The sequence below is a fragment of the Candoia aspera genome, chromosome 1 (genome assembly GCF_035149785.1).
Source record: "Candoia aspera isolate rCanAsp1 chromosome 1, rCanAsp1.hap2, whole genome shotgun sequence".
Taxonomy (NCBI): Eukaryota; Metazoa; Chordata; class Lepidosauria; order Squamata; family Boidae; genus Candoia; species Candoia aspera.
The window spans coordinates 293,620,169-293,635,214 of NC_086153.1; the positions used below are offsets into that span (position 1 = coordinate 293,620,169).

The 15,046-nt window shown below is 43.2% G+C and overlaps 1 protein-coding gene across 3 annotated transcripts in view; it reads left to right on the forward strand.

Annotated features, from left to right (window-relative positions):
- Positions 1-593: 593 nt before the first annotated feature.
- Positions 594-15,046, forward strand: part of MIPOL1 (mirror-image polydactyly 1) — a 201,554-nt gene continuing 187,101 nt past the window's right edge. For 2 of the 3 annotated variants that reach the window (XM_063290061.1, XM_063290063.1), the window contains exon 1: positions 2,329-2,502. The gene's annotated coding sequence lies outside the window, so the exon portion shown is untranslated. Of the gene's footprint in view, positions 744-2,328; positions 2,503-15,046 lie in introns of those variants that run through there. The other variant, XM_063290062.1, reaches the window with a different exon arrangement.

Below are 15,046 nucleotides of genomic sequence, written 5' to 3' on the forward strand. Positions count from 1 at the left end.
GCTATGCCTTAGGAAGGCTTGGTTGGCACAGCTCTGCAATACGCGAAATATCCATACTGTGGCTTGAGGCGGGACTCCAACTGGCAGGGGAACTATTACTTGCATTATCGGTAGTGGGGAGAATGTTTTGAGGATGCTAATTGGTTGATGACTAGCCAATGGCATGCATTCTTCGCCCCTCGCCTAAGGTACGGACACCAACCCTGGGAATCTATCAATGAGTGAGTACAGCTAGTTTGGTATATTAGCATTAAGTCCCACAGGGAATAAAGTTAACACGCTGGATCAATGAAAGATTAAGCAGGAAGAACGGGAAGTACTGACAGGCTGTTTCAGTCTCGGGAGGCGTGACATAAGGCTAACGTTGTGTGTTCCAGGGGAACATTGGATTGGCAGGGCGTTGTGAGCCGGTATAAACTGCAAGTGAGGAAAGTATCTTCAGAACTTCTCCCACGCGGAGTAAGCCGGTTAGAAAAGGCATGGGGGAGAAGGGAAGGAAGGCGCTCCTGAGCGTGCGTGGAGCGCTACGTTTATTTCTCCAGCTTTTCCTTCCCGGCAGATCTCATTTCCGCCCTAAGGGGGGAAAAAATTAAGGCTCAACGACTCCGGAAGTCGATGGCTCGAGTGAATCTATCGATTATGAGTCGGCTGCTGTTGGCGCGCTGAGCCGGCGGACGAGCAAGAAGGACTCGCTCCGTCCTTCTCTGGCGCGCGCTTGGGCCAGTTCCGGGCGAAGCCAACAGGTAAACCGAGCCCTTAGACGCAGCTGCGTCACGCGCGTGGTTTCGCATGTCGCCGGTCCTTTGAGGCGGGCGTAGCGCTTCTGGGGCAGCAGCTCGAGCTTCTTCGGGTGGGATGCGGAGCCTTCTGCGGAGCGTAATGGGACGGATGCGTTGGAGGAGGAGGAGGAGGACCATGACGGCTGCGTGTTGGCTCTTGGGCTAATACGTTTTGTTGTTGTTTATTCGTTTAAACCGCCCAGAGTCCCTCCGGTCGGAGGAGATGGGCGGTGACAAATTTGATAAATAAATAATAAAGGCGGATTTGCAGTAGGTGTGTCTCGTACATGCCGCAACCGGTACTATTTTTTAAATCTCCTACTCTCTTTTGAGGCTTGTCTTCTGAAACGAGATTAAACGGGGTCACACGCATACCGGCAACTTAAGTTACTTTAGCGCACCCATCCTCAGCTTGATACGCTGCAGTTCCCATCATTCCCTGCTACCGTGCTTGTCGTTGCTGGTGAGGGATGACGGGAATTGTAGTGCGGCACTTAGGAACTCAAGCTGATTTGTTAGATTTATTCCCCTCTCTTCCTTCAGGGGCTCAAGTGGAAGGAGACTATTCCTTTTCAATGGTGGTAGTAGTAGTAGCTTGATGGCATGATCAGCATGGTTAAAGAACTGCGTAAGCAGATATCCTTGTTCTCCCATTGTCTTACACTGAAAATTGCCCTTTTCCCGGCTTCACTGGTAACAGAATTCTGTAATCCATAATATGTGTTAACTGGAATGCCTTAGGCATCTCTGCCTATGCAGTTAGGGTTTATTTACTTTTTGTCCAGTGCTATTGGACTAGGTCTACAGAACATGCCACTGTCTTGAGATGATGTATTCCACTCTGACAACTGTGATTTGGCAAAGTTCATTATTATTCTGTTTGCTGTTTTCTTGTCTTATATCTGTGCAGCAGAGGGCCATTTCAGGGTGTTATAAATTAAAACACCTCTGCATCATCTAAATTGGTCTCTGCAGCAGCCCATAGGAAGAAGTCATGTCACACTTAATTCTTACGTTGGAAAAATAATCGCTACAAGTTTGGTTTGTCCAGATCAGTGTTTTTTAAACTTGGCAACTTTAAGATGTGTGGACTTAACTCCCAGAATTCCCCAACCCGTGCTGGCTGGGAATTCTGGGAGTTGAAGTCCACACATCTTGAAGTTGACAAGTGTGAAAACCACTGCTCTAGATATTCTACCTTATTGACATATTTATCATCCCAGATGCTGCTTGAAAAGTCCCTTCTAAATGTAGAAATGTTGACATATGGGAGCAGATCACTATGTAGAATGTCCTTACAGAGGGTAGCTATTAGCATGTACTATTACTATCTAAAATTACTATCTGTAATTTTAATCATTTTTTAAAATTATTTGTGTCTGTAATTAGATGCTAGCCCTCCTCCAGAAGGTAGAAGTTACTTTGATCCAGTTAGCCTCTAAGGCTAGAATCCTATACACATTTCTCTAGAAGTAAATTTTTTGTCTTCTGTTCTTTTACATCAGAGTAGCTATAGGACTGCAGGAGAAGAGAAGAACACAAGAGAAGACAAAGGCCTCTTTTAAAAAAAGGAAATTTGATTGTTAATGTATCACAAAAAGAGAGATTGAAATCAGGCACCCTTAATCCTTTGACAGAAGATGTATTGCTAGAATAAAGTTTGGGTTCCCACTAATTCAGTTTGAAAAGAACTTGTTGGGTTCATCCATCTGTCATAATTCAGGTAAGAATCAGAACTGCTGTGAAACAGCGGTTTAATAAAGCCTTTCCCAACCTGGTATTGGACTTCAGCTTGCACAAGCACTAACCATCCTAGTAGGGAGTTATGTGAACTGAAGTATAATGCTTCGGGTGTGAATTAGTTATGGAATTCTGGAATAATAGTTTGTTTTCCTTCCCATGTGTATGAAATTTTGAAGGCAAAAGTAAAGTCTCCTTCATATTAATCCTAGATATTACAGATGGAGAACCTGCAATTGCACCATAATAGAGATGGATAATTTTGGCCCTGTCATTTTGTAAATCTAAATCCCAAATCCTCTGTTTGAGTTCAGTTAAGGCAATTAAGGGAGTGCACTTTTCCTAATGGATAGAAATAACACATAATCATTCTGTCTGTTTCCAAAGTTTTGGCCACATTTCTTATCATCCAGGGCCAAGAATTGGAATCAGCAACTTAGGAGAAGCTTAAAATGTTCTGAATATTAAGAAATATTAACATTTCTTACATATTTAATATTTAAAATAGTTAATTGTGTGTGTTTGTTTTAAAATATTAAAACAATATTTTAAAATAATTGGGAATCTCAAAAATAGTGCATTTTAAGATCTGAGCATTGACTACAGTATGCTTTTATTTGCTTGCTTAAAATGTATTTAATGCATTTTCTTACCTAAGTTTTACCTAAAAACCTAGCTTATGGCTTATGAAAAATAAAAATGCAATAGGCATTCTAGGAGAAAATACCAGGTAGTTCTCGACTTATGACCACAATAGGGACCAGAAAATTTGTTGTTAAGCGGTGTGGTTAAGTGAGGCATCATGAGACTGCATCCAATTTCACAACATGTTTTGTGGCGGTCTTAAGTGAATCACATGGTGATTACTTAGCTTGTTGGAAGCTGTCCGGGAAGGTCGCAAATAGTGATCACGTGACCATGGGATGCTGCAACTGTAATAAATATATGCCGGTTGCCAAGCACCCAAATTTTGATCATGTGACTGCAGGGATGCTGTGATGGTCATAAGTGTGAGGATCAGTCATAAGTCATTTTTTTCAGCACCGTCGTAACTTTGGACAATTGCTAAATGAATGGTTGTAAGTCGAGGACTACCTGTATATAATTTTAGAGATACGATGCAGGAGAAGGCTTTATTCCCAGGCTAAATGGAACATACTTTCTCAAGAGTTATATTTTGCCCCTATTCTCTGTTGTTAGAAAAGCAGCTCAAGTGCATCTCTTTTAGTAAGACATTGGCTTTTAATCTGCATTTCATTATTTTTGTCTTTTAATTGTTATTACCACCTTGAGTACTGTGTAACTTTAAAAAAAAAAGGGTACATTACATACAATTAATATTAAATAATAAATGAATTGTATTTGGGTAATTCTTCGTTCTACTGCTATAGCAGTTTCTTTGAAAAAAAAAATAGCTCTATACCAACATTAGCCTGCATGCAACTATGGCTAAATGGGATTTGAAACATTCTCCAAAGTCTCCTTCCACATGTTTGGAGCAAAAGTCTAAAAGTCTATTCAAGAATTTGGGTAGAAGTAGTCATATTATGATTAAATTAGAATTATTTAAGAGTAGCATTGCAGCAGCTAGTCCTAGTATCATTCTTGTAAATATTTTCTGCTCTAAAATTACTTCCTGCCTATCCCTTTTGTGTTGTTGTTACTGTTTTTCTGGTAAACTTCAAGAAGTACAGTATCATATGCCAGAAATGATGCTCAAAAGCAAATGCATTGTGTATTAGAACAGACTACTGAAAAATCTTTTGGTGTATATACCTGCAGGATTAATGAGAAAAAAGGTATAAGTATTTTATATAAGTGTTTTATAGTTTTACAGTTTTTAATGCTTTATAATAATAATAATAATAATGTTTATTCATTGTTTTTTAGCTTTGTTGTACGCCACCCAGAGTCACTTGTTTTGTGAGGTGGGCAGCTATATAAATTTGAAAAATAAATAAAGTATCTTTCTACCCAACAGAGAACTAAATAAAAAAACCCTACAAATTAATCATGGAGCAAAAATATATTCCTAAACATACACTGGCTTGCCTAATACAGTATACACAGTGTGACATGAATATGATTTATCTCTTGCTCTGAAAATATTAATGACAAGTCACATTAATCATCTATTAATCTTTGGCTTTTCTTTAAATAATACTTAGGGGAAGGTTTACAGCAAATAAGGGCAGTTTGTCTCCATACATATTAATATCACATGCCACTAGAGGGCGCAATGTGCCAACAGTTTGTATGTACTATGTAATAGTCCTGGTTTAGGATGGCATAGCTGAAGTGTGGTTTTGAGGCTGACTTTTAGAAAATATTTTCAAGATCAGGGTGTAAAGATGTTGTCAAAAAAATTAAAAGTTTCAGAATATTTATATTAGTATTATTGGTTGAACAGATACTGTAAACAATGATGAACTTGTATCTTTTTGCAGGGAAACTGGTTAGCAGCATCAATAGGAAATTTAATATGATGTGGCCCCAGTAAATTGCATTAAGACCATCTTGGACTTTATATTTTATATTTTTATATTTATACTTTATAATGAATGTTTAGTCTTTTATTCATCGTAAACTGCCCAGAGTCTTCGTTGCACGAGAGGGGCGATGGAGAAATTTATTAAATAAAATAAAATAAATAAAATATGTTGCAGAGCAAAATACGTGGTCCCAAGTGGTATGGGGTAACATGCACAAATTAACAGAGTCTACCTGGTTTTGCATATGAATTAAGTAGAGAATATACATTGCAAATACATCATCAGCTTACAGTGCTTTCAGCCAGTATAACCTGGGCTATAAAAGTGAAAGAGCTGTGTGTGGCATTCCCTGTGTATATTTGCAGTTTGGCTGCATTTCAGATGAAAGTGTACAATCAGTGCTTTTTTAGACACATGCAATCAATGATGCTTTCGGGGACTTTATTTTCATTTTGTAGATACACTAAACACTGGTGGAATGTAATAAAACGTCAAGTTCAATGTTTCTCAATCACAGCAACTTTTAAGATATGTGGACTTCAACTCCCAGAATTCCCCATCCAGCATGAGAAACACTGCTCTAGTTGTTTCCTCCTGCATGCCCTCACAATCTCCTTCAGGGGATTTCAACATTTCTTGGAATGGATTTTGAGGCAGCCAGAAGCATTTCCTGAAAGGCAGGTACAGTACTTCTCAGGGAAAGTTACACTTGGATTTCTGCCCTAATATTTGCTTCTGCATGTGGTAGACCTGTTACATTAAGCATCACAAAATGGTCCAAATGTAATACAACTTTAGTGATAGTTTTTTTTAGAGACTTTTTTTTTAATCCATTCCATCATGTCTGATTCTCAGAGACTGCCTGGACAAGTCCCTGCAATTATTTTGGCAGGTTTTTCAGAAGTGGTTTGCCATTGCCTCCTTCCTAGGGCTGAGAGAGAATGACTGTAATGAATGCCTATTCTAAACACCATCAGACTCATAAGCAGGATCACAAAGATATCTGATTTATTAAAGAATAGTATGCAGGTTCACAAAGAAAGCTGAGAATGGAAAAAGTGCGCCAAATGCAAACTAAAAAACCCTCGGTACAAACGAGATCCCTCCCCCCATAGAATCTTCCCAGGCTCACAATCCCAGGTGCTCCTAACGGCTTCTGATGGTCTGCTGGAAAAGTCCTTGAGCAGAGCACATAACCCAAACACATTCCATTGAAATGAACGTAGATACAGAGCTTGGCACAAGGTTTCATGGCAGCTCCCTCCCAACAGAAACGCGCATCAGCGCCATGGCATGTGAAACGTTACGATGTACAGTGCACATTGAAACAGTGAACATGACATACTGCCCCCCAAAAGAAAGAAAGCATTAAGCGGAAGGTTTAAACGGGTAAGCCAAGTGGAAACGGTTAACTAAATCAGGAGCATTAACGTGGTGAGCAGGCACCCATTCAGGATGAGGAAAGTGTTTCCAGCGGATCAGGTACTGGAGGGTGCCCCGAAGCTTGCGAGAATCAACGACCTCCTTGACTTCAAAGTGTTGTTGCCCGTCAGTCATGATCAGAGCAGGAGGAGGAGGTTGGGGATGCCAGCGGGAAGAGTGGTGGACAGGCTTGAGCAGGCGGCAATGGAAAACGGTGCAAGCGTTTTAAATTGTGAGGCAGGTCCAACTTAACAGTAACTGGATTGATAAGACCAGCAATAGGGAAAGGACCAATGAACTTGGGAGCAAGCTTTTTCGAGGACTGTGGGGACTTGATGAATTTGGTAGAAAAATATACCTGATCCCCAATTTTGAAATCGTGTTGCAAAGAATGACGTTTATCAGCTTGAAACTTGTAAGCAGCCTGGGCATCAGCCAAAGCCTGTTGAATCACCGGCCAGGAATCAGCCAGCTTAACAGCCCAGTCAGAGGCAGAACAGGACTGGGGAGGGGTTTGTGGCAGCTCAGGGATGGGAACAAAGTCATGACCAGAAACCACACGAAAAGGGGTTTGCCCGGTGCTCTGATGGACAGCATTGTTGTAAGCCACTTCAGCAAAGGGCAGCAAGTCCACCCAATTGTCCTGATGGTAATTTATGTATGCTCTAAGGAATTTTTCAAGGGCAGAGTTCAAAACCTCTGTAGATCCGTCAGTCTCAGGATGCGACGATGTGGACAGCACCTGTTTGGTGCCAATCAATTTTAAAAATGATTTCCAAAACTGGGAAGTGAACTGTGACCTACGGTTGCTGACCAAACGGGAGGGGCTACCGTGGAGACGGTAGATGTGGATGAGAAATAGGCGGGCCAATTGTGGGGCCGACGGGATGGACGCACATGGAATGAAATGGGCTTGTTTGGAGAAAAAATCTTTTACAACCCAAATGACCGTTTTCTTCTGACTGGGGGGTAAGTCCACAATAAAGTCCATAGAAATCTCATCCCAGGGACGGGATGGGCTGGCCACTGGCTGCAGAAGCCCCTGTGGTTTACCCCCTTTCCGCTTTGACATGGCACAAACAGGACAGGAAGCAACATAGTCTTTTACATCACACCTTAAGATTGGCCACCAAAATTGACGGCGAACCAAATGCAAGGTTTTGACAAAACCAAAGTGTCCAGCAAGTTTATCATCATGGGAACACTGCAAAACATCAGCCCTTAAAGTTTCAGGCACATAAAGGCGGTGTTCCACCCACGCCAGACCGTTTTCAAAAGAAACATTGTCTCTATTAGCTAGCAACCAAGTGTCAGATTTCAGCGCCTGGAGAAAGTCCTTCTGTAACTGACAAGGAACTTGCATTTTCCACTTCCCAGACGGGGCTGGGGCCAGGGTTGCCTGCGCACGGGTCTGGCTCCGAGTGATGGCAACCAAGCCCAGTTGTGGTTCAGTGAGAACAGTCCCAACTATATCTGCCACGTGATCAGAGTCCTGAGGTAAACGTGACAAAGCATCGGCCAGAAAGTTGTTCTTTCCTGGAATAAATTTTAACTGGAAGTTAAAGCGACTGAAAAATTGAGCCCAGCGAATTTGTTTAGGACTGAGACACCGGGGTGTGTGGAGGGCTTCCAAATTCCTGTGATCCGTCAAAACCTCGAAAGGGCATTTAGCGCCTTCCAGGAGGTGATGCCAGGCTTCCAAAGCGGCTTTTACAGCAAAAGCCTCTCTTACCCAAACATGCCACCGGCGCTCAGTTTCAGAAAATTTTCTGGACAAATAAGCGCAGGGTTTCAAGTGATTTTCAGAATCTCTCTGTAACAATATAGCCCCACCTGAGGAGTCAGAAGCATCAACTTGGACCACAAAGGGGCGTTCAGGTTTGGTGTGCTGTAAAATAGGCTCAGCAGTGAAGAGGGTTTTTAACTTCTCGAATGCTGCCTGGCATTCAGGCGTCCAATTCAGCACTGCCCCAGGGTTTTTTTACCTTGTGTGTCTCTCCCAAACCCTTGGTACGTAGCAAGTCAGTAAGGGGCAAAGCAATCTCAGCAAACCCCTGGATAAACTGCTGATAATAATGACTGAACCCTAGGAAACTTTGTAATTGCCTTTGGGTGCGGGGATGTTCCCAACTTAAAATCGCCTGAATTTTTTCAGGGTCCGTCTCAATGCCCTTGTCAGATACCCTATAGCCTAGATAGTCAAGTTGGGTTTTGTGAAATTCACATTTGGAAAGCTTGGCATAAAGCTTGGCATCTCTAAGCTTATTTAACACTTGTTTGAGAAGGCGTTTGTGTTCCTCCTCGGATTCAGTGTAAATGAGCACATTGTCCAAATAAACCAGGACCCCTTTAAACAAATGATCATGTAATACTTCATTAATCAATTGCATGAAGACTCCGGGCGCCCCTGCTAACCCAAAAGGGAGGACTTTGTACTGAAATGAACCCAGTGGACAATTAAAAGCAGTTTTCCACTCGTCTCCAGCTCATATGCAGATGCAAAAATAGGCTTCATGAAGGTCGAGCTTGGAGAAAATCTTGCCCTTTGACAAATGGGCTAACATGTCTTTCATTAGTGGTAGAGGGTATTTGTTGCAGATCGAGATGGAATTTAACCCCCGATAGTCCATACAGAGTCTAAGCGTGCCATCTTTCTTTTCCTGGAATAGCACAGGGGCCCCAACTGGGGAATTTGCAGGTTCAATAAACCCCCTTGACAGATTTTTGTTGATAAAGTCCCGTAATGCCCCAAGCTCCTTCTGAGTCATTGGATAAATTTTTGGCTTGGGCAATTGAGCGTTGGGAACCAACTCTATGGCACAATCAGTTTTCCGATGGGGGGGGTAGCTGATCTGCTTCCATTTCTTCAAAAACGTCTGCAAAATCTTGGTATCGATCAGGCAAGCCTTCTAAATGTGCCAAACTAGGGCGCAGCGTGGCAATTGCAGCCCTTCCAACCCCCGCGCTTGAAGCTCTCTCCGCGGTAGGGGTGTCATGAGTAAGGATGGCGAGCAGGGGGCTCTCACCCAGATTGTCAAGCGCATGCGTAGCACTGAGGAACTGTTCAGCCATTCAAAGAGACACAGATCGGGACCGCCTTAACCGTTGGGGTTTATATGGCTGGGTTTTCCCACGCTTTCTCAGTTTGTTAGGATTCTTGTTAAGTACTACTAATAAATATTAGAGACCAAGTCCTCGCCTCAGTGTGTTTCCTGGTAATCAGGACAAGGGGCTTGGTAAAACCCATCCTTAAAAGTCAGAGTTCTGTGTTCCCAATTTATATGGGGGCTTCGATAGGTCAACCAGGGAATTCCCAGAATTACTAAGGGGTTGCCAACAGGTGCTACTATAAATTTTAAAGTCTCACGGTGGCTGCCCATTTGCATTGTGACAGTTCCAGTGAAATGGGTCACCGCCGCCCCCCCCCCCCCCTGCCGTTGAACCATCCAACTGTGCGAAGATCAAAGGGTGCTGGAGGGGAAAGCTAGGCAGGTCCAAAGCAGCAACCAGATCAGGGTGAATCAGACACCTGGAACACCCAGAATCAACTAAAGCCCAGACCTCTGTAGTCTTTGTGCGGGAGCCCAATTTCACTTTCACTGCTAGAGTGGGACAGTCAGCACTCACCATAGCATCCTCGCACCCATCCTCATCCACCTGCCCGCAGGCACTTTTCATGACAGGTGGCTGGCGTTTCCCGCCGGCTCCTTAGAGTCGTCTTCAGCCTCTCCCGAGAAGTAGGGTACTTCTTCAGCGTTGGCCGCCCCCTTGGCTGCTGTCATCCACTGCGATGGGGCAGGCGATTTGGCCGGCAGTTTGCCCACTCGGTCTCCAGCCTTGGCTTTTGGGCAATCAACTGCTCGGTGCCCTTCCTTTCCGCATCGGAGACACTGACCCCTCATATAATGCTGATCTCTCTCCTCTTCCCAGGCTCTATAGCCTTGCTGAGTAGCAGTTGCGGCACTTTGGGGTCCCTTCATGGTGGCTGATTGTTTTTCAGGTCGTTTGGTTTGCATGTAGGTATGCTGGGCGTGCTCAGCTTTGCCGGCCAGACAGATCCATTCGTACAATGTCTCTGGGTCGTCTCTATACAACGCCCACCGCAGGACGTCCCTGTTGAGTCCCTCTTTAAACCGTTCTATTAAGGTCGACTGAGACCAGTCGGGGATTTTCCCAGCTAAAGCCTTAAACTCCAGGGCGTAATCAGCTACAGACAGTTGGCCCTGGGTAAGATCCTTCAGTGCCTTTTTAGCCCTTGCCTTGGCTAGAGGATCCTCAAAATGCAGCTTTAACGCCCACATGAATTCCTCAAAATCCTCAAGCTCAGGGGAGTCAGCCTCACTTAATTGAACATACCAGTCAGCCGCTCCACCCTTCAACTTGGTGGCAATGGCAGTTATCTTAACCTCTTCGGAAGGGAAGTATGGGCCAAACTGCTTCATATAACTTTTAGCATTAGTGAGAAAGAAAGACAACTTAGTTGGATCCCCATCAAACTTGACAGAAAAGTCTTTCACCCCTGCTCCTGTTGGAGCTGAATTAGCGGCTGCTTGAGTGGTTGGGCCCCAGGTTACAGTAGTTCTCCCTCCTCGGGGTGGGGACACTGATGAACGAACTCTGCGGGGTGGAGATTCATCCGGGCGCCATCTCCGGCCCCGCTCCGCTGGCAGTCTGGGTGGGGGGATGGAGGATGATTGTGTGGAGCTGGAATCTCTGTCGTGCCTCGGCTGCCCCCCCCCCCCCATGACAGAGACAGGGCTTTTAGCATGTACTCCATCGATTCTAATTTGGCCTCTACTACTCTTAGCCTTTCAGGGGTTTGAGATTCCCCCCTCCCTCGTGCGTTAGGCTGTCTCCCTGCTGATACCGTGGTAGATTCTACATTTGGGGTCAGCAGGAACCGATACTTCCAGGATGCCTGGGACGTCCCTGGCTGGGGTTCTCCCATTTCGTTCCAGGTGATTAACTCTGCGGGCGATTTGCTGGGTGCTGGTTGCTCTGGTGCTCTCCCATCTTCAGATTCTTCTCCCTCAGGGCTGGAACTCGAATCCTGCTGTAAACCTGAAGGTTCTGGGGTGAGGCTCAGTTCTCCGCTCCTGACCGTTGACTCGGGCATCAAGCCAGTCGGCTTCTCAAGTCTCCCAGTTGTGAGTTTGGATTCGGCCATCATTAACTGTTTTCCCTCACAAGAAACTAATATTGGTAGGAGCTAACGGTACAACTTTGGTGATTTTCAGCTTTATATAATGAATGCCTATTCTAAACACCATCAGACTCATAAGCAGGGTCACAAAGATATCTGATTTATTAAAGAATAGTATGCAGGTTCACAAAGAAAGCTGAGAAAGGAAAAAGAGGGCCAAATGCAAACTAAAAAACCCTTGGTACAAACGAGATCCCTCCCCCCATAGAATCTTCCCAGGCTCACAATCCCAGGTGCTCCTAACGGCTTCTGATGGTCCGCGGGAAAAGTCCTTGAGCAGAGCACATAACCCAAACGCATTCCATTGAAATGAACATAAATACAGAGCTTGGCACAAGGTCTCAGCAGCTCCCTCCCAACAGAAACGCGTGTCAGCACCATGGCATGTGAAATGTTACGATGTACAGTGCACATTGAAACAGTGAACATGACAATGACTGGCCCAGGGTCACCCATCTGGCTTTATGCCTAAGGCGGGACCAGAACTCACGGTCTCCTTGTTCATAGCCTGGTGCCTTAACCACTACACAAAACTGGGTCTCATAGAGACATTAGTAAAGAAACTTCTAAAACATTCCAGAGAAAAGTCTCTTTGACCTGAGACTTAAGTAATTTGCACCTCACACAGAAACTAGGTGACCTAGATTTGACTAGCAGCATTGTAATATAATTATCCTCCTGAGCTATACCTGATATCCCAAAAGAAAGGTGTAAAGTTTATTTTCAAAGGTTATGGATTTGGTTGAGTGATGTCATTGTGCGGCATACAGAACAGGAATCTGCAGTACTCTTCACTGATATTTATGCAAGTATAAATGAACACATTCAAGCTTTAAGGAACAATGTTAAGCGCAAGGCAGGGAAAGGTAATGTTTTGACATTTGTCAAAGTGATTGAACAAAACAACTTAGAATTCTATTGAAATAGTACCTTTTCCTTGTTCTGCTTGTCTTTGATGGATAAGATAAATTTGAGCTTCTTGCTTGGATATTACTGACTTGCAAAGATTAGCCATATGGATTTTCTTTTGCATTTGAACTTTGTGGTATTGCACAACAGTTTTAAGGGCAGGTTTTAAGAATCGTTTTAAAAAATGGAAAAGGGCTGCTGCCTGAACCACAGCATGAAGATGAAAAATGAACACCTTCACCTCCTGGGATTGCTCTCCCTTGAGCAATGTTTCTCAACCTTGGCCACTTGAAGATGTGTGGACTTCAACTCCCACAATTCCCCAGCCAGCACGTTGAAGTCTACACATCTTCAAGTGGCCAAGGTTGAGAAACACTGCCCTAGAGGATGGGACTCCTCCTGTTTCTGTCCTTCCCATATGACAGAAAAGTATTAAAACTTCACTAACAGCAAATAAGTTGTCAAACAATCCCAGTAGATGAATGTTTGATATTCTTGTTTCTATAAGCTTGTAAGTGGTTGGAAATTCCTGCTTCTGTTTTCCCCACTCTCTCTCTTTCCAATCTAGCCAGCAGAAATTAGTGAAGCTAAGTGGGAGGATCTCCAAAGTCACCCCATTGTGCCACCCCATTTTATTCAGGACCAGGTTATAATGCCTTCAGAATTGTAGCCTAGCATATCTTTCTTCAGTGCAAACTTTCCTTAGAAGATAAACAATAAACAAACGTAATATATTTTGCAAAATGCTGCCAACTATTAATCAGTAGAAATGTTTAAGCATGAATCCATCACCATGTGAGTGCAATTTCACTTTCAGAATAGAATTTATTTGTGTCTCTAGAGACTAGAAGTAGAACCATCCACTTCTGATGATTGGAATGGCATCAGATATACAGGTAGTCCTCACTTAATGACCACAATTGGGACCAGAATTTCAATTGCTAAGCAAAGTGGTCATTAAGCAAATCTGACCTGATCTTACAACCTTTTTTGTAGCAGTCGTTAAGTGAATCACTGTGGTCATTAAGCGAACCACATGGTTGTTAAGTGAATCACATGGTTCCCTATTGATTTTGCTTGCCAGAAGCTGGCTGGAAAGGTAAAAATGGCAATCACGTGACCACAGGATGCTGCGATGGTCATAAATGCAAACTGGTTACCAAGTGCCCAAATCGTGATCATGAGGCTGTAGGGCTGCTGCAACAGTCGTAAGTGCAAGAACCAGTCGCAAGTCAGTTTTTCAGCACCATCGTAAGTCCGAACCATCACTAAATGAATGATAGTTAAGCAAGGACTACCTGTACAGTAGCAAGAAATAAAATTGGCATCAATTAGGGGCGCTCTCTTTGTGGGAGTGTGAAGGCTTCCTGTTACCGTTATTGTGCACTGGTTTCCAAAATTGTTTGATGCCCAGAACTTGCATTTTAATAAGGATTTTAAAGTGCTCAACCAATATAAGATCACATTTATATGCAGTACTAATTTAATGTTACTTTGAAAATTCTTATTCAGTTTATACAGCTTGTAAATCTCTCTTCTATTTCTTTTTTGTTTCTTGGTTTTTTGAACTTTTGAACTTCTGTAAAATAAAAATAACATTAAAGGAAAAAAGAAAAATTATTTGATATTAATAATATCTGTTTTGTTTTCTGTTTGGATTTCAAAGTTTTGCAAACTTCCTTAACCCTAGTCATAACACATTTCTTAAGTTCATCCAAATGCACATGGTGATCATGAACGTACTGTATTTCAGACCAGCTTTTTCCAGTGAATCTTTTGGAATTTGGGATATATAATTCCTAATCTGGAGGGTACAAGGTTGAGAGGCTGATTCATAGATTTACTGTTATAAATTAAAAAGACCGATATATATTTCACAAGATGGCAAGAACTAATGCTATTTAGCAGGGCTGTCTACCATGACCATACTGGATGTGCTGCTTGATATACTGTATCATTTAGACATTAAAATAGCACCACTAATTGGGATAGGCAGACTGGCTGATCACATGTCACTTCCAAAGCCTGTACTGCCAACTAGACCCAGTGTTTTTCTTTTTTTCATCTGTTTCATTGTGTCCGATTCTAGGAAAATGCCTGGACAAGTCCCTGGAGTTTTCTTGCAAGGTTTTTCAGAAATGGTTTGCCATTACCTGCTTCCCAGGGCTGAGAGAAAGTGACTGGCCCAAGGTCACCCAGCTGGTTTCATGCCTAAGGCGGGACTAGAACTCCCAGTCTCCCGGTTTCTAGCCTGATGCCTTAACCACTAGTCCGAACTGGCCCCCAGTGTAGAAGGCACCTTTCATGGGTATTTCAGACTGGTAGATCTTTCTTTCAAAATTCTTACTCTACCCAGTCTCTTGATTGAAACCACTGGAGATACTGGTTGTGCCAGATTCTGCGAGGCATGTGAATGGGCCCCTTTTCACAGCCTAGAACGCCCTGCTTAGGGAACATAAATGCTACCAACTTTCCTTGCGGGCCTTCGAAGTTGGTGTGTC